The following is a 20,989-nucleotide window of genomic DNA, read 5'->3' on the forward strand; positions in this document are numbered from 1 at the left end:
CTTCCTCAATAACTATCAGTGCAGGGGCACCAGTGTCTACTCATTCTGTGTAGCAGGACACAGTTCCTTCTCCATCTTTAAATTCACTGACAATATCAACATTATTGAACGAATTACAGGTAATGATGAGTCGAGGATAATACAAGGAATCCAGAGATGCTGCCTGACCCGCTGAGTTACTCCAGCATTCTGTGTCTTTCGGTATAAACCATCATCTGTAGTTCCTTCCTGCACATGTACACTGATTGCCTATTTGGAATTCAAAGGATGTCTTCAAGTATCACAATAGGTTCCAAATGTTTTTGTTTCTGCATCTAAGATATTTACTCCTACGCCTACTTCTTTTCTATTTCTAATCCCCTTTGCACTTCTGCAATTATCTGTTTGCTGAGAAATGCTGATGAATTATATGATCCTTATTTATGGTGCTGGCTGTGTGAAGATTGCACATTCTTCCTGTGGACAGATTTGTTTCTTCCCAGTGCCCTGATTTCCTCCCACACATGAGGGTAGCACAGTGGCACATTGGAAGAGCTGTTGCCTCACAGCACCAGAGACCCGGGTTCGATCCAGACTAATGTTGCTGTCTGTGCAGAGTTTGTACGTTCTCCCTGCGACTGCGTTGGTTTTCTCCGGGTGTTCCGATTTTCTCCCGCATTCCAAAGATGTGCGAGTTTGTAGGTTAATTGGCTTATGTCAAATTGCGTGTAGGATGTGAAAGTGGGATAACATGGGATGAGTGTGCTTGTGATCAATGGTCACCATGGACTCGGTGGGTCGAGGGACCTATTTTCCTCGCTGCATCTCTAAACTAAACTAAACTAATGAGAATTCATAGGTTAACTGTTAAATTATCCTGATATTTAAGTGAGTGATAAAGTCTCGAGGAGTTAATGGGAATGTGAGGAGAACATATAGGGATGATGTAGAATTAGTGTCATTAGGTGCTTGATGGTCAGCATGGTCTCATTGGGCTGAAGGGTCTATTTCTATGCTGTATCCCATATGAGTCTAAGACGTTATGAAGTCAGTGGAACTACAGTTTAGATGTGGAGGGGATTCAACATAATGTTTACTCTCCCTTTGTTTGCACAATAACAATTTAATTCTTACACTCCATCAGAATGAGGTACAGGTCCACCACCAATTTGACAAACCATTGACAAACAAAGTTCGCGGCTTGAGGGCCGAGATACCAGCCCACAAATTCAGCCATGGAAGACAGCTGTGGGTACGGGCCATAGTTCCAGCTCCTAGCCGCAGGCAACAAATTCGACCCGCTGATCGGCGCAGAGGTCCGCTAGAGATTGAGACCGGCCGCTTCACCGGCCTAGGCGCCACATTCGGGGAGGGATTTTGACCGGATTAAAGGGGAGGGGGGGGGGGGGAGGGGTGCAGAACGCCATTTGCTGGAAAATCAGTGGTGGACCTGTATGTTGCTTTTAAACTGCATTCCACTTGACTTTAAGCTTCCAACGACCTTGAGCTTCTTACATCCGTCTTTTTCACCATTAAACGGCTTGCATTATCTCAATGACATTGCCCACCTCCTCTCATATTCAGCCCATCTGTTCATGAAACCCTCGTCAAGATATTTATGTTCCCCAGACGTTATTGATAAGGTCAGGCATGTCTTCACACCCCAGAATCTCTCCAGTCAGCCCAGCATCTGCCGAGCTGTCTGACTTTTTTCTTCTCTGTCCTGACGCAGCCAAAGAATGAGCAACATTGGCTTCCCTTCCTCCACCCACAGTGATTCCAGCGGTGACATAAGAAAATGCAGCCGCAGGAATCTTGAGCAAGAAAACAAAAGGTTGGAGGAAATCAACGGGACAATCAGCATCTGTGGGGGTAAGGACAGACAATGTTTTGGGTCGGTAGGCTTCTACAGACCGATGGAAACTGTAAAAGAGAGGGGCAAAACCTGGTAAGCGATAGGTGGATATAGACGAGGGAGTTGATTGGAAGATGGGTAGAGCAAGTGACAAAGGTTTGTAAGAGGTGAAAAGGAGACAAACGCGCTTCAGACAAGTAAAGTTATGAAATGTGAAGGAGTGAAATGTAAAGCCGGGTGGAGAGATATGGATGCAAAGGAACAGGAAGGAAGGGAAAGTGGGAGGATAAGAAGGAAAAGCCGGAAGGTGGCACAGCGGTAGAGTTGCTGGTTACAGCACTAGAGACCAGGGATCGATCCAGACTACAGGTGCAACACATTTCACTAACCTGCCTTAATAGCTATCCGACCAAAGTGGATGACTTCACATTTCAACACACAATACAGCAATACATTTGCCAGTCCTCTAGTTGTCTGTAGCACATTCAGCTTAACAACGTACTTTCCCACATCAGTGACTTGTAGAGTTTACACATACCCATGGTATCCACTGGCTACACTCTGCAAACATTCTTGGTCCAGTACACACTGTAAACCTCTAATAATATGAGTCATAACCTTTTACCCAGAACCTTATAGCATTCTGTGTAGTGGCCATTTGGCTTGTTTTGTGCGTTATTGATGATGGCATGTGTCTTTAAATTTTAGACTGCCCATTATATTGTGGGTGGGATTTATGACGTATTTATGGGCGTGTTTCGAGCTAAGTTTCTTGCACAGAAGCTTAGTTGGTAGTTTAGTTTCAGACCAGCATGGAGAAGGTTTACCCTTTGACCATGCGAAGTGTAACAGAGACACGAGGATTTTTCTAATGTTTAAAGCAATACGTTGGAGTTCGATGAAGATTATAGTAACGAGTCGGAAGAAGTTTGGATGTGCCTTATTGTTTTTCATCAACAATAAATAATTTATAAATCAAAAGACTGTGTTTTTGCAGACTTATCTGTGAAGAAGCTCTGAAGGTCTGACGGTGAGCTCGCATGCGTATAAAGACATTTCCCTAAACCATGCAGTCCATTTAGCGACTAGAGGGAGTAATCTCTTGAACGATATAAAAATCTGCCGCTACATTCTGTAAGAAAGTTTACATCATACTCTTACATTCTCTCTTTGCAAGTCTTGAAACACAGTTTCTAGCACCACTGATGTTAAGCTAAATGGTTTATTGATTACTGTTGGTATTGGTATTGGGGTTTATTATGGTTATATGTACTGAGATACAGTGAAAACGCTTTACTTGTGTGCTATCCAGTCTAATAATACCATACTGGACAATCAAGTCCTATACAAATACAACAAGAGAAAAACTACCAGAATGAAGATTATACTGTTGCAGCCTTATAGCGTCACAGTTACAGAGAAGAAGTATAAAGTCTGCAGTCAGGTAGATTGGAAGATTGATATACACCCTAATGGGAGGCCTGTCTGTAGTTTGTTAACAGCAAGGAAGGAGCTATTCCTGAATCTGGTGGTATGTGCCTTCACGTTTTTGTGTCTACAAACCACAGGGAAGGGAAGAGGGGATGAAAAAGGATGAAAAAGGTCCTTGATTATGTTGGCTGCATTTCCAAGGCTAGGTGAAGTATAGGTTGAGTCAATGGTGGGGAGTTGGTTTGTGCGATGGACTGGGCTACATCCACAACTCTGTAAGTTCTTGTATCTTCGCCAAAACTGTTGCCAAACCAACTTGTGATGCATCCTGATAGAATGCTCTCTATCTTGCATCTGTAAAAGTTGTTAGAAATCATAAGTGCATAAGTTATAGGAGAATAATTAGGCCATTAAGCCCATCAAGTTTACTCCGCCATTCAATCATGGCTGATCTATCTTACCCACTCAACCCCATTCTCCTGCCTTTTCCCCATAACCCGTGACACCCATACTAATCATGAATCAGTCAATCTGTGCCTTAAGAATACACAATGACTTGGCCTCAACAGCCGCTTGTGGCAATGCATTTCACAGATTCACCACCCTCTGACTAAAGAAATTCCTCCGCATCTCCTTTCTAAAGGTCCGTCATTTTATTCTGAGGTTATAGCCCCTTGTCCTAGACTCTTCTGCTAGGTGGAAGCGTGATGTCTTGAAACCACATTACAAGGCTCTACACCCCTCCTCCTCCTCCTCCTCCTCCTCCTCCTCCTCCTCCTCCTCCTCCTCCTCCTCCTCCTCCTCCTCCTCCTCCTCCTCCTCCTTGCTTTAGTGAGAGCATCATTCGCTACCTCCCAAGAATCATTTATAAAATCACACATTAAACAAGGATCATTCTAAAATCTTTGGATACTTGGCAGATAAATAGCAAAGTAACATCCATTTGTGCATCATTTTTCAAATCATAAGGCATAGTTAATTAGGTGAGGGTGTTTATAATATGTTAGTCCCATTAATATCTCCAGTACTAATTGTTTGTTTTCTAACAAATTATTTAAGTTCTTAATGCTCATTAGATCCTGGTGTTTGTGCCCTTATTCAAATGGCTTGGTGTCTTTTACCACAAAGATAATAATAGTTTGCTCAATATCTTTATCAATTCCTCTTATCTCAACCCTCAAGAGACTACCTTTACTTATGTTTAATTTGAATTTAACTACAGAGGTTTTATTAATCTATTTTGTACAGACAGATTTGGCATTCACTAAACACAAGAGAAAAAAGTAAGGATTATTCATTCGATTGTAAGTCTTTTTAATGATGTATTATATATCTTGCTTATTACCAAACAATCTCTATTTCATTGAAAACAACATTTACAACATATATACACATGTCTTGCAGATTCTAATAATTGGAGATGTTCTTTGAAAAAGTATTTTCTTTTATGTCTCCTTCACTTTATATCACTCTAATAATCCCATAATCCTTCCTCTTACTCAGTTTGTTTTCTCCCCTAGATTGTGAAGTAAAATGTATAATATATGCTTATTATTTACATTGTGGGTGTATTAATATGAATTTAGGAATCTGCTTTGCTGAATAGACATGCTACAAGTACAAATGGTTCTGCTGTAACACGTGTCTTCACAACACAAGTTGGATACAATGAGAATTAGGGTAACACAATTAGCATTAATTGGGCCAAACTGGATATAACAGGATTTTGATGGGAAACTAGGGAACCATTTAAAAGTTATTCTCAAAGTTGACAGACAGAAAAAAGCTGCCCTTGATTTAAACAGTACGAAGGGAAAACAATCTGTTTCCATGTAACCTCCCTGCAGTAAGTTAATGCCATTGTCACATAAGCACATACAGTAGCTTCTCCTTTAACCATGGGTGGCCATTGAATTTGACAAACAATGACTTTGGTTGACACTTATGCAATGAAACACTATTAAACACCACAGGCTTTTAGCATTTTAGCTGCAGTAACAACGATTAATTTATTACTATTGAAAAGACATCTCTATATGAAAATGTTGCAGGAAAATCAATTGTTATTGTGACTATGAAACTCTTTAGCCCCTAACTCCCTTTCCCCCATCGACACAATTGTCTTTATAACATGATTTTCTGGAGCATGGAATTTCTTAGGATATAACCATCACGTTTGAGCTGACATGCCTGTAATATGTTTCCACATGTCCCGGATTCCCCCATGGAGAGCATTGTGATGTGTTCAGCTTTCAATGTGTGTATCTTGTCACACAAAGATCTCAATGTATATTTAATGCCTTCAATATGTAAGCCATTGCCTATACTTCCTGCCATAAGATGAATTTCGTACCTATTCCCTCACATTGGTCATTCTATAAGACAGAACAACTGTATCCATAATCTTGCTGCACCATTTGATCCAGGCTTACATCACCCGTGTGTGGACGTGGTGCCGACGGACGAGAGGATGACCAAACCAAAAGAGTCCGAAGACGAAACGCCCACTAACCGAAAGGATTGGATGCCTAAATGCAAACTAATCGAAAGGGCGTTAAGGCGTCCCATCCTTTCCATTAGTAGGCGTTTCGTCTTCGGACTCTTTTGGTTTATTGGCGTGTCGGCCTCGTTTCCATTCGGTTCTTTGGCTTCGACTTCTTTGCTTCGGCTTCTTGTCTGTCTGCGCCACGTCCGGGTACCACATCACCTGCCCTACTCCAATACTACCCACATCCCACTTTATATTGTTTAAGAAGGAACTGAAGATGCTGGAAAATCGAAGGTAGACAGCATCCATGGAGCGAAGGAAATAGGCAACGGCAATGACGTTGCATATTTCCTTTGCTCCATAGATGCTGCCGCACCCGCTGAGTTTCTCCAGCACTTTTGTCTACCTCCTTTATATTGTCTTTGCTTCAGCTAATTTGTTCATGGAACTCAAGCATTCACTACCTCTAGAATTGACTACTGCAAGAAGAGGGGACTCAACCTAAAATATCTCCTACTCGTGTTCTCCAGGGATGCTGCCTGACCGGCTGAGTTACTCCAGTACTTTGTGTCTTTTTTTGTAAACCGGCATTTGCAGTTCCTTGTGTCTCCAATACTTTACTGTGTAGCTTTCATGCATTGATCACTCAAAACTATCTGACCTAAATCCAGACTCACACCAAATACCATGTCCTTTCCCCTCGTTGTTCTATGACTTATTTAGGCTCCTCAACTGGTAAAGCCTCAGTTTTGCAATGCTCACCCTTTTAAATCTTCCACCTATGTTATGCGAGCTTCACCAAGCCTATTATTCCTCAATGTAATTGGACTCCTCCAATTCTATCCTCGTCATAAGTGATATGAGCAGTATTAGGCCATTTGTTCCAACAAATCTACTTCATCATTCAATCATGGCTGATCTATCTCTCCCTCTCAACCAAATTCTCCTGCTTTATCCCCATGACCTTTTACACCCTTACTAATCAAGAATCTCGAAATGTTCATCTTAAAAATACCCTCCACTGCCATATGTGGTACACTCTCTTGCACGCTCAGTTTTAATTGTTGCATAATTGGTGGTTTTGCTCTAGATGCAAAGGCCTTTAGCTCTGAAATTGAATTTGAATTGAATTGAATTTATTTTATTAGGGACAGTGCATATTAATAAACATTTGCATGTAATATGCAAGATTGTAGCCAGTAGCTAATTTCCATCTTTAGTCCCAACACAAGGTAAACACATCCCAAACAAGGTAAAAACAAAAGACAAAAACAAAAACAAAACAAACAATAAAGTAAAATGTAGCAATAAAAGAGTACCATATGATAATTTTAAGGTACAATATGATTGCAATTTTGATTTTGCAGTAACCATGTTTTTAGATGTTTGGTAAATGAGGTAACCATATAACCATATAACCATATAACAATTACAGCACGGAAACAGGCCATCTCGACCCCTCTAGTCCGTGCCGAACACATAATCTCCCCTAGTCCCATATACCTGCGCTCAGACCATAACCCTCCATTCCTTTCCCATCCATATAACTATCCAATTTATTTTTAAATGATAAAAACGAACCTGCCTCCACCACCTTCACTGGAAGCTCATTCCACACAGCTACCACTCTCTGAGTAAAGAAGTTCCCCCTCATGTTACCCCTAAACTTCAGTCCCTTAATTCTCAAGTCATGTCCCCTTGTTTGAATCTTCCCTACTCTCAGTGGGAAAAGCTTTTCCACGTCAACTCTGTCTATCCCTCTCATCATTTTAAAAACCTCTATAAAGTCCCCCCTTAACCTTCTGCGCTCCAAAGAATAAAGCCCTAACTTGTTCAACCTTTCTCTGTAACTTAGTTGCTGAAACCCAGGCAACATTCTAGTAAATCTCCTCTGTACTCTCTCTATTTAAGGGTTGGCAGATCCCGTATATCCCGAAATGCTCTTCCTTAATTTCCTAATTTCTCTACTGCATTGTTCTCACTTAAGCTGCTCCTTAAACTGCCTATGTTTTGGGGTAACTTCTTCTGCAAGAATCACATTGTTAAATATCACTCAACAATGTACTTAAACCTGTTATACTGCTCCTGCAAGAAGGACATTTATTGTTCGGTTGCGGGACGTATGGCAATAAGGCTCTCTGGACTCTTGACTAAGGGGCACCTTGGAACATCCTGCTGTGCTAAAAGCTCAAAGTACAAATTATCTTTGTTGAATAACACCATCCATTTTGTTCCTTCCTTTCAAAATGGGCACATCCCGAGATGTACATTGATGGCTGTAAGAACCTCATATATGTCAATCTGCTGCACAGTTGTTGGTTCAAGTGTTTGCCCATGTATCGCAATAAAGTTGATTTGCATATTCTATTTATAATAAAATAATTGCTGTGAGATTCATGTCTGCAATATCCCCCCTGTGCATGAAGCCTTGCCAATGCAATCGGTCATTGATTTAAATGAGACCTCAGCAGATGTTACATGTATACTTTCCCAACATTGCACATGGAATGACATTACATTAACCATATAACCATATAACAGTTACAGCATGGCAACAGGCCATCTCGACCCTTCTAGACTGTGCCAAACACGTATTCTCCCCTAGTCCCATATACCTGCGCTCAGACCATAACCCTCCATTCCTTTCCCGTCCATATAACTATCCAATTTATTTTTAAATGATAAAATCGAACCTGCCTCCACCACCTTCACTGGAAGCTCATTCCACACAGCCACCACTCTCTGAGTAAAGAAGTCCCCCCTCATGTTACCCCTAAACGTATGTCCCTTAATTCTCAAGTCATGTCCCCTTGTTTGAATCTTCCCTACTCTCAGTGGGAAAAGCTCATCCATGTCAACTCGGTATATCCCTCTCATCATTTTAAAGACCTCTATCAAGTCCCCCCTTAACCTTCTGCACTCCAAAGAATAAAGCCCTAACTTGTTCAACCTTTCTATGTAACTTAGTTGCTGAAACCCAGGCAACATTCTAGTAAATCTCCTCTGTACTCTCTCTATTTTGTTGACATCCTTCCTATAATTAGGCGACCAAAATTGTACACCATATTCCAGAATTGGCCTCACCAATGCCTCTTACAATTTTAACTTTACATCCCAACTTCTATACTCAATGCTCTGATTTATAAAGGCCAGCACACCAAAAGCTTTCTTTACCACCCTATCTACATGAGATTCCACTTTCAGGGAACTATGCACAGTTATTCCCAGATCCCTCTGTTAAACTGCATTCTTCAATTCCCCACCGTTTTTCATGTACGTCCTATTTTGATTTGTCCTGCTAAGATGTAGCACCTCACACTTATCAGCATTAAACTCCATCTGCCATCTTTCAGCCCACTCTTCCAACTGGCATAAATCTCTCTGTAGACTTTGAAAAACTACTTCATTATCCACAACCCCACCTATCTTAGTATCATCTGCATACTTACTAATCCAATTTACCACCCCATCATCCAGATCATTGATGTACATGACAAACAGTGGACCCAACACAGATCCCTGTGGCACCCCACTAGTCACTGGCCTCCAACCTGACAAACAACCATCCACCATTACTCTCTGGCATCTCCCATTCAGCCACTGTTGAATCCATCTTGCTACTCCACCATTAATACCCAACAATTGAAACTTCTTAACCAACCTTCCGTGAGGAACCTTGTCAAAGGCCTTACTGAAGTCAATATATACAACATCCACTGCTTTACCCTCATCAATTTCCCGAGTAACCTCTTCCAAAAATTCAAGAAGATTAGTCAAACATGACCTTCCAGGCACAAATCCATTTTGACTGGATTTGTGCCTGGAAGGTCACCTTTGACTAATCTTCTTGAATTAATTGCTATAAGAAATTAACACTACAGTCAAGGCTGATCCAGAAATGGCAGATGCATCCCACAAGTTTCAACTATTATAGCTATTTATTTATAATCGGATGAGTAGGTTGGAACAGAGGCAGTCAAAATAACCTGAGGAAAATCATTTTCAATAATGCAGATCGAACTAATTTTACGCTTGATGTGGCAAATTATTTGGAAACACCTATATCTGGCTGGATATGTCATGCACTAGTGAAGTGTTTATCATTGCAGAGTCAACAGCAGGAATGGATATTACCGCTATATAATTGAGGGTATAAAGAATCTATGCACAGCTACGTCACAGTTGCAGGTATATTCTCTGACGATCTGTGCTTATTAGTATCCCTATCTGGCACAAAGAAAATGTTTTGTACACTCCAAATTTTAAGGAAATCTGTTAATAATTTAAAGCATCTCGTAGGCATTGGGCTAAAAAAATGAGAATTGTTATCATGCCCTTACTGAATGCCAGTGGTAGGGGATGATATCGCTCTATTCTCTCAGACAACAAGAGCAAATGAACACAAATTAGATATACTTTTATATCATATAAAATAATGATCAGGGAACTAATTTCACATCCATTTTAATTTTCTAAAGGGTTTTTATGTACCATTATGCCTTAAAGCCACCAATGTGTTAAAAAAAATCTGATTCATTTTCCAGAACGAACACTTCTCTATCTTCTGGCTGCTTTTAAAGCTTCATGATAAAACAAAAATGTATTTAGCTGTAACATTCCCTTCATGTGTGGAACTCAAGGTTATTGCTTCTCGTGAGCCTCACATGGGGCATCTAAATATCGCTTTATTGCAGCAGTTCATCTTGCACTGTGACTTGTAACCACAGCATGGCACTAGTCCAGCTATAGCATTAAGTATTCCTGCTCAGTAGTGTGTTCCCTGTCTTATTAAAGCCCCAGTGCCCCTGGAATATCACTGCGACAAACATGTGCTGCAGTGAATTGATGACAGCTTTGATAAACAAGGACTTGGAACTGCATTACATGCTGCAGTGCTTCTCTTCCATCGGCATTCATTTCATATGTGCTTTTATTTCGAGAGCTCTCCAGTTATTGACGCACACTTATTTGCTCCAGATTTCATGTTACAAATAAATTGTCCAGGTTTCACAGATGTGTGGGCAGCGGTGTGGTCCAACTGGTCATAATCCTGGAAGTTAGCACTGAATGGTGATTTATAATTCAAAGTGTCAAATGATGAGAAATATTGTCTCCTGCATTTCACACTGGTTTATGGGAATTATGAAGCCTAACATCCAGATGGGAGCAAAAGCTGCTTCCATTAATTTTTCAAACCAATGAAGCAATGCTTGAATTTCTAAACTCAATTTAGCTCTCCCGTGCTTTCCCATCATTCCTAATTAATCTAGAAAAAACAGTGTGAAATTCATTGGAATTCGTTCAATTCAATGGAAAGTCAAAGACTAGAGGGCATTGCTAAAAGGTAAGAGGAGCAACGTTTAGGGGAGATGAGCTGGGGCAATGTGTCTTTACATGGAGGGCAATGAGTGTGTGGGACGTGCTACCAGGATGATGGAGGCAGATACGATATAAAGATACTTTTGTATAAGCACGTGGATATTCATGGACTGGAGGGATCTGGGTAATGTGCAGGCAGAGGAGATTAGTTTATCTTGGCATCTTGTTCGGAACAGACATCGTGGGCTGAAGGGCCTGTCCCTACGCTGTACTATTTTTATGTTCTATGTTCAATGATCATTTCCCAACTTTATTCCACATTGATGTTAGACTGAGATGCAAACTTTGCTACGATCATTGAAGGTCAGGAACTTTAGACGATAATGACTGCTAAAGGTTTTAACAGTTAATATTGCAGCAGGAATTACACCAAGCTTACATCAACATACCTTAAGGCTTTGCATCCACTGTGTTATTGAAAGCCATTTCCCACCACAATACCGAGGCAGGGTTGAAATTGTCACTAGCATTGTATGCAGTGAGGAGGACTATGGGGACGGGAAGGAAAGGATGGAAGGAAGACTGGATTTGAGAATACATTCCACAATTTATTTGATTTCCAAGAATGTACTGATGGCGCGTGTCTTATGATGAACGTCTGCACCAAAAAGGCAAGAGTAGAGCTGGGCAAACTAGCACAGGAAGGCATAGAGGCACTTTATACAGCTCCTGCTGCTCTGTGGTAATGTAGACAATTGATACACGCAGCCTATATGGTGCAAGCTCATTTCAAGGTTGCCAGAGATGATCGACATGATATAGGAATATAAGCAATAGGAGCAGGAATACACCATTGGATTCTCAGCAATAATATCCTGAATTATTAAACTTACTATTAATTATTTTCTTATTTGAATGAGTTCAATGGCTGAGTTTAGACAACCTTCCAAGACAGAGAAGACATTTCTCCTCAGCTCAATCCTAAATATCTTACTTCATATTCTGAGACTGTAGCTGTTCCTTTTATGTTTCTCAGCCAGGTATAATGCTCACGAGTCTTGCAAGAATGTTGTATGTCTCAGTCAAATCACCTCTCATCCTTCTAAGCACGCCAAGTTTACAAAATCACCCCTCATCTAACAATCCTGCGCTTCATGGAGCCAGTCAAGTGAATCTCCACTACATCAGTGTTTCAGCAGATTTATCATTGGATAGGTAAAGAAGACCAATATTGAACACAATCCTCAAGGATGCAGCCTCATCAAGACCCTATACAGTACGGTAGTCAAATCCTCTCTTTAGAAAAACCCAGACCATTTGCCTCACGTGCACGTTAGCTTTCAATTACTGGAGTACAAACATTCAGAAATCTTCTTCAACTAATACCAAGGAACTGCTGATGCTGGCTTACATATAAAAGGACACAAAGTGCTGGAGTAAGTCACTGAATCAAAAATCATCCCAGTAAAACATGGCTTGGTGACATTTCGGGTGGGGATCCTTCTTCAGAAGGTCTACTTAACACTCTGCTTTTCTCCATCGTACACCAAAGTGGATAGCTTCATTATTTTTTCCATATTATAATCCATCTTACCCACTTACGCAGCTTGCAATATCCTCTTAAAGCTTCTCCAGTTCTGCAGTGCAATAATGATCAAATCTGCAGTTTGCAAACTCCACACTGACATCACCAGAGGTCGGGATCAAACCCGGGTCTCTGGCAGTGTGAGGCAACAGCTCTACCAACTACGCTACTGTGCCAATGATCCCACAACTCTCCGAATAGTTGGAGTCTCTACTTTGGGTATGTCCATTTGTATCAGGCATTTAATGGGATCCTACATGTATCTGTTGGAGACTTGGTGTTCATCTTTAGCCTATTGTTCCCTTCCACCACCTCTCTTCCCTGTATACCTGTGATGGATTACCCTTTCTAAGATTAACATGGACACCAGTGGGGCATTTCAATAACTCACATCACAAAACATTGGTCATAAGAGGACAATGGTGCTTCCAATAGGGTTAAATGAGCTTCACGTTAAATATCAGCTCATATTGCACACTGCTCAACCTTCCCATATAAAAATCCCCTGGTTGGAAATACTGCGAATGAGGAGGTTGTAGTGCGTGGGTCTCGGAATTAAGCACGAAGTCGTGTTTAGAGAGACACTTTTTATTCAGCTCCTCACGGTTGTAGGGAAGACCAAACGAGAGGAAGATGGCACCCAAACCCCTGCCTTTAAAGCCTCCGGCTAAGGGCCGCCTCCGGACTGAACCACTCCTTTGCCGAGGGGTTCGACACTAAGGTGGCACGACCCTAGGGAGCCGCCACAGGACACCCCCCCCCCAGAACCAGAGGCACGAAACGCACCGGCGGGCGAACGACCCGGCCGGCCCGCGTGCGGAAGTTAACCGCTCGTGGGGCTTGCGGAGGCATAGGTGGAGGAACAGGACAAGGGACCGGCGGGAGGACAGGTGGAGTGACAGGCGGAGGGAGCCGTGAAGGGGGGCGCCCTCGAGGCCGAGGTTGGGCAACCAGCACCGGCTGGTCAATGTCCAGGTGTGCCGGCTTCAATCGGTCGATCGACACTGCCTCCGGCCGGCCCCCCATGTCCAGGACAAAAGTCGACTGCCCGTGTTCCAGCACTCGGAACGGACCCTCGTACGGCCTCTGGAGTGGAGTCCGGTGGGCATCACGGCGCAGGAAGACGTACGGGCAGTCGACTTCATGCGGCCCCTGTATCATGAGGGCTGATGGCACGTGTGGGCGAAATGTCCCATGGCGGGACGTCGGGACGGGTGCGAGCCTGCCAACTTGCTCGCGAAGGCGCTTTAGGGTGGATGAGGGCGTTCCCTGCTGCCCCGGCGCCGACGGCACGAACTCCCCGGGCACCGTGAGTGGCGACCCGTAAACGAGCTCCGCCGATGATGAGGATAAGTCCTCTTTGGGAGCAGTCCGGATGCCCAGCATGACCCACGGCAACTCGTCCATCCAGTCCGGGCCGGAGAGTCGTGCCTTCAATGCTGCCTTCAGCTGCCGGTGGAATCTCTCCACCAGACCGTTAGCTTGCGGGTGGTAAGCCGTGGTGTGGTGTAGCCGCACCCCCAGCAAGCGAGCCATGGCTGACCACTGTTCGGAGGTGAACTGTGGCCCCCGGTCTGAGGAGATGTGCGTCGGCACCCCGAAGCGAGCAATCCAGTGCGCGGACAACGCACGAGCACATGTAGCCGTTGAAGTATCAGTCAACGGAATGGCCTTCGGCCACCGCGTGAAGCGGTCCACCATTGTAAGCAGGTGGGTGATGCCCCGGGACGGCGGGAGAGGCCCTACAATGTCTATGTGGAGATGGTCGAACCGCCGGTGAGGTAGACCAAACTCCTGGAGAGACGCACGGACATGGCGCTGGATTTGTGCCGTCTGGCACGGAATGCAGGTGCGAGCCCAATGGCCAACCTGCTTGCGCAGACCGTGCCACATGAAACGAGCAGCCACTAGTGCCGTTGTCGCCCGGATTGATGGGTGAGCCAGTCCGTGGATCACCTCGAACACCCTCCGGCGCCAGGTGGCAGGGACGATGGGGCGCGGCTGACCGGACGACACATCGCACAGGATTGTCACTCCCCCAGGACCGAGAGGGACATCCTCAAGGCGGAGGCCGGAGATGACAGTCCGGTAGGCGGGCACCTCATCGTCTGTGAGCTGTGCCGCCGCCAGAGCAGAATAGTCCATTCCGGGCGCCACCTCGAACAAGGCGTTGATAGCGGGCCGGGACAATGCGTCGGCCACCCGGTTCTCTTTCCCCTTGATGTAGCAGATAGATGTCGTGTACTCCGATATATAGGCCAATTGCCGCTGCTGTCGTGCGGACCAGGGATCGGAAACGTTCTGCAGGGCGAAAGTGAGCGGCTTATGGTCGGTGTAGGCGGCGAACGGGCGGCCCTCCAAGAAGTAACGAAAATGGCGCACAGCCAGGTACAGACCCAGGAGCTCACGATCGAACGCGCTGTACTTGGTCTGCGCACGGTTGAGGTGCCGACTGAAGAAGGCCAGGGGCCGCCAACCTCCGCCCGTCAGCTGCTCCAGCACAGCACCAACCGCCGACTCCGAGGCGTCCACCGTGAGAGCAGTCGGGGCATCTTCCCGCGGGTGTACCAGCAGTACGGCCCGAGCAAGGGCCTCCTTCGCGCCGTCAAAAGCTGCCTCCGCCTCGTGGGTCCACTCAACGCTCTTGTGCTGCCCACCCGCCATAAGTTGATACAGGGGCCGCATGATGTGGGCCGCGGATGGCACGAAACGATGGTAGAATGCCACCATGCCGACAAATTCCTGCAGGCCACGCACCGTGCGTGGGCGGGGAAACCGGCGGATGGCGTCGACCCTGTCAGGCAGGGGAACCGCGCCTTGCGCAGTCACGCGGTGGCCGAGGAAGTCAATTTCGTTCACCCCAAAACGGCACTTGTCCAGGTTGATGGCCAAACCATGCTCGCTGAGCCGCTGACAGAGCTGCCGAAGGTGAACACAGTGTTCCTGTTGCGAGCGGCTGGCCACCAGGATGTCGTCCAGGTACACGAACACGAAATCGAGGCCGCGACAAACCCCGTCCATGAGGCGCTGAAAGGCCTGTGCTGCGTTTTTGAGGCCGAACGGCATCCGAGTAAACTCGTAAAGCCCGAATGGCGTGATGATCGCCGTCTTCGGCACGTCATCCGGGTGAACTGGGATCTGATTATAACCCCGTACCAAATCCACTTTGGAAAAAATTGTGGCCCCAGCCAAATGGGCCGTGAAGTCCTGGATGTGGGGTACGGGGTATCGATCCGCTGTTGTTGCCGCGTTCAGCCGTCGGTAATCCCCACAAGGTCGCCAGCCCCCGCTTGACTTGGCGACCATGTGGAGTGGGGACGCCCAAGGGCTGCTTGAAGGGCGGACGATCCCCAAGGCCTCCATCGTGCGGAATTCCCGCCGTGCCAGACGCAGTTTATCTGGTGGCAGTCGCCGTGCTCGTGCATGGAGTGGTGGGCCGGTAGTCGGGATATAATGCAACACTCCGTGGCTGGGGGTTGCTGATTGAAACTGCGGAGTGAGAATGTCCGGGAACGCAGCCAAGTTACGTGCAAATCGGGAGTCCACGGACGCCAGTGGCCGTCCCACCGGTTGATCCACACGCAACGTGATCGGCTCCATCGTAGTGGCGTTCACCAAACGCTGACGTCAGACGTCCACCATGAGGGAATGCGCCCGGAGGAAATCGGCCCCGAGCAATGGTTGGGAGACGTCGGCAATGGTGAAGCTCCATGAGAAATGGCAGGAGCCGAACACGATGGGAACCATCCGCAGTCCATATGTGGGGACGGGGCTGCCGTTCGCCGCGGTGAGGACGGGCCCCCGCTTACCGGAACGAATGTCGGCCAGCGAAGGGGGCAGGACGCTGAGCTCCGCTCCTGTATCCACGAGGAAGCGGGTCCCGGTGCGCCGATCCCAGGCGAAAAGGCGATGAATTTGGCCCGCTGCCGCGGGGACTATTGGCAGCCGGCCCATGCGTTTCCCGGGAATGTGCATGGCTGGCGGCATTGTTGTGCTGCAGCACCCCAGCGTTGATGGTAGTAGCACCATCGTCTCCTGTTGGAGTCACTTGGAGCTGGCCTGCTCTTGCTGGCGCTGGGCTGCAGGTGCAGTACCCCTCACTGCCGCTGGGGGCGATCGTACGGGCCGTCGGGCTGGAGCTGTCACTCCTTCCACAGCTCCCCCGCCCCACCGGAGGAAATCGGGAGCTGCTGGGGTGACATCATCGGCGTGCCTGCTGACGGCGAGTGCGTTGACGTCATCAGGGCGCGTCGACCTCAGCGAGACCCCGTCTCTGCTGACGCCCAGCGCGCTGACGTCATCAGGGCGCGCCATCCACAGGGCGTCGAAGCGCCTCCCGAGGGCCCGAAGGTCGGCAAACGAGACGTCGGTGATCTGCAGACGGATGTAGGCCGGCAGCAGATGCAGGTATGTATACTCAAACAACAGGCACGGCGTGTGCCCGTCTAGTAGAGCCACCATCTCCTTTAGGAGGGTAGATGGCCGCCGATCGCCCAGGCCCCCCATATGCAGGACCCTACCTGCCCGCTCCATCCTATCAGTCCGTAAGTCTGGAGCAGGAGCTCTTTCAGGCCGACGTATTTATTATTGTCCGGGGGGTCTGCGAGGAAGTCCGTGACCTCTTCAACCGCATCCTGGTCGAGGGCTCCCACCAGGTAATAGAAGCGGGTGGCATCGACCGTGATGCCCCGCAGGTTGAACTGGGCCTCCGCCTGCTGGAACCAGATGAACGGCCGGGTGGTCCAGAACTTGGGCAGTTTTATGGAGACCGCGTCCAGAGACAGGGCCAGGCCGGCCTGTGAGGAGGTAGGGCTTTGTCTGTTCTCCAACATGACGCCAATGGAGCGTCGGGGGTCACCAATGTAGTGCGTGGGTCTCGGAATTAAGCACGAAGTCGTGTTTAGAGAGACACTTTTTATTCAGCTCCTCCCGGTTGTAGGGACGACCAAACGAGAGGAAGTGGCACCCAAACCCCTGCCTTTAAAGCCTCCGGCTAAGGGCCGCCTCCGGACTGAACCACTCCTGTGCCGAGGGGTTCGACACTAAGGTGGCACGACCCTTGGGAGCCGCCACAAGGTCCAGATATGGAGTCAAAAGTATGCAGAGGGGTAGATCAACAAGAACAACCAGTTTTACTAATAGTTACAAAGCACTATGGATGAGTAAAGGTTCCTTGTCCACTTATCATGTCAAATCACATCAATGTGCTGAATGTATGTACCTTGTACCTTCATGCAGACCAGAGAACAGGACACTACTTAAAGATTTAACTGCCTTAAAGCAATAGTATAATTCGCGTCCATAAGTCATAGGAACAGAATTAGGCAATTCGGCCAATCAAGTCCACTCTGTCATTCAATCATGGTTGATCTATCTTTCACTCTCAACCCCATTCTCCTGCCTTCTCCCAATAACCCCTGACAACCTTACTAATCAAGAATCTGTCAATCTCTGCCTTAAAAATATCCATTGGCTTGGCCTCCACAGCTGTCTGTGGCAATTAATTCCACAGATTCACCACCTTCTGACCAAAGAATTGTTCTTGTTCAGAACCAAACTGCATCCCATATTGTTAAAAAAAAATTACAATTTTTTTCCAAATGTACATAGTCATATCTATTAGCAAACTGTGATCCTTGTGTTGGTACTGCTCATTTCTATTTCATTTGCAGATTCATTGCATGTTACTGGATGATCATTTACCACTGGGCATAATGTCACATCCTGACTCTTCACAGAAATACTTTCCGTTGTACCTTCATGAACCATCATGGGATTCACTTTAGGGAGATTTACGATCTCATGATCTTTTTCACCCAACGCTGGTCCATGTGGATTTACCTGACTTTCTCATCAACTTCCATGTGGTTCACACAAAGGGTGGGACATAGGTTTAAGGTGCGGTGGGGGAAAGATTTAATAGGAACCTGAGGGGTAACGTTCTCACGCAAAGGGTGATGGGTGTAAGGAACAAGCTTGCAGAGGAGGTAGTTTATCTAGGTACTATCGCAATGTTTAAGAAACATACAGACAGGTACGCGGATAGCATAGATTTAGAGGGATATGGGCCAAGCGCAGGCAGGTGGAACTAGGGTAGAGGCGACATAGTGTTGTACTTCCGGTGGCGCTGGTGCCGGCAGCCTCCACCTACAGCCCGGTTTTTTGTTTATTTAGTTATGTAAAAGTGTGTTTTTTTGGTGTTTTTATGTGGGGGAGAGGGCACGGTGCGGGGATACCGTCCTTCAGCCGCTTCCTGGTGAGGACGCGACTATTATTCGAGTCGCGTCCTCACCCCCCCCCCCCCCCCCCCCCCCCACCCAGCGGCCTACCTACTGGATTGGCGCGGCCTTTCCTGCCGGGATCGACCAGAGCTCCAGCAGCGGCGGGACAGCGCTGTAACATCGCGGGGCTGGCGATGCCTTACCGGGGGTCGCCGTCTGGAGCCCGGAGTGCTGGACCTGCTGCACCGACATCCTGGAGCTGTGGTTTCAGATTCAGATTCAGAAAACTTTATTGTCTGTCGCAACAGAAAATCTTCTTTGACGCGGCTCCACATACAAATATACGGGAGCAACGCGCCGCGAGTCGCTCACAGAGTAGCGTCCCGCCCCTTGGGTTGTCAGCAGCGATACAATAATAAAGAACACACAAAATGCAACACAAACATTCACCACAGCATTCATCACTGTGGTGGAAGGCACCAACATTTGGCCAGTCCTCCTCCACTTCCCCCCCGTGGACAGGACCAGAGTCCAGTGTCAGTCCAGGATCGGCTCTTCCTCACCGGAGACCGCGGCTTTAAGTTGTTGTAGGCCGCAGGCCGGCGGTCAATATTTAAAGTCCCCGCCGCAGCCAGAAGCACCGTGGACTGCAGGGCCGGCGGTCGAAGCTCCCCTCCAGGGGTGATGGTAAGTTAATGCCGGCACCGCGGTAGAAGTTGGCCGCGGGCCGGCAGTGATGGCTTCTTCTTCCCCCGGGTCCCCCACGAGGGATCCCGGGCTGTAGACGCCGCACCAGCTGGAGCTCTGCAGACCGGGGCTTCAGGCTGCGACTTCAGGCTGACGGCAGCCCCAGGCCAGCGAAACGGAGCGCTCCCCTCCAGCGAGCCCCAGCGAGGGCTCACCCGCTCCACATCGAGTGTCCACGCTGCGCCCGCCGCTGAAGCCCCGGGCACGTCTCCGGGAAAGGCCGCGCCGATCCTTGATGTTAGGCCACAGGGGAGGCGACCTAAAAAAAAACTCGCCTCTCCGTGGAGGAGGCGACCGAAGCGGTTTCCCCCTCACACCCCCCCCCCCCCCCCCCACACCACCCCCACACAAAACACACCGAGAAACACAAAATACATACTCTAAAACTCACTAAAAATAAGAAAACGTTGAGAAAAACTGACGCGCTGCTCACAAGGCAGCCGCCAGAGCAGCGCTCCCCTAGTTCCCTAGCCTTGCCGAGCTCCCAACGCGGGCGGCGCTGATGGACAGCGCGGGGTCCTGCTACTCCGCCCGGCTCGGCCTGCGGACTCGGGAGCTGCGGACTCCGTCTGCGGGAGGTGGCTGGTCTGGAGGTCCGGACCGCTGAGGAGGAGGATGTTCACCGTCGGGGATCGGCGTCGGCGTTCCACCAGGCCGGCGTGAGGGCCTGAACATCGGGCCACCTGGGGCGGCGACTGCGGGTGCCCGGAAGGCCCAGACCACGGATGAACATCTGGGAAGAACGGAGGGGAGGCTGGATGAACTATGGTGCCTTCCTCACCTTGGTGCCACTGTGTTATGTTGTGTCGTGGACTTTCAGTGTTTGTGCTTTTTTTTAAATTCTATTTTGGTTTTAATATGTTTTATTATTTATTATTATTATTTATTTTTTATTTTTATGATACTGCCTGTAAGGGAAATTCATTTCGTTGTCTCTAACTGAGACAATGACAATAAATTTGAATACAATACAATACAATATACAATATTGGTTGGTATGGGCAAGTTGGGCTGAAGGGCCATGCTGTATGACTCTATGATTCTATGACCTTATACTCTTAGATGCATTTACCTCCACCATTTCCTGGACACCCCGCATCATCTCAATTCTAATCTATTAGGTCTCAACGAACTAATCCTGTAAACAGTATTTCTCTTTGTGGCTCCTGTCACGAGACTTTACTGATTGTTCTGCTATTCAAACCATCCTTCTGTCTAGATTGGGCTAAACGTGACTCAACGGTCCCTTGACAGTTCTGTGCATCTGTATTTCTGCCTGAGTGTGTCTAACTGTGGAGTGTGGCACTGACATATAGTTTAAGTGAAATGATGTGTCAATGTTTCATGGAGATGTTCAAATAAAC

This window comes from Amblyraja radiata (genome assembly GCF_010909765.2).
Source record: "Amblyraja radiata isolate CabotCenter1 chromosome 43 unlocalized genomic scaffold, sAmbRad1.1.pri SUPER_43_unloc_2, whole genome shotgun sequence".
Taxonomy (NCBI): Eukaryota; Metazoa; Chordata; class Chondrichthyes; order Rajiformes; family Rajidae; genus Amblyraja; species Amblyraja radiata.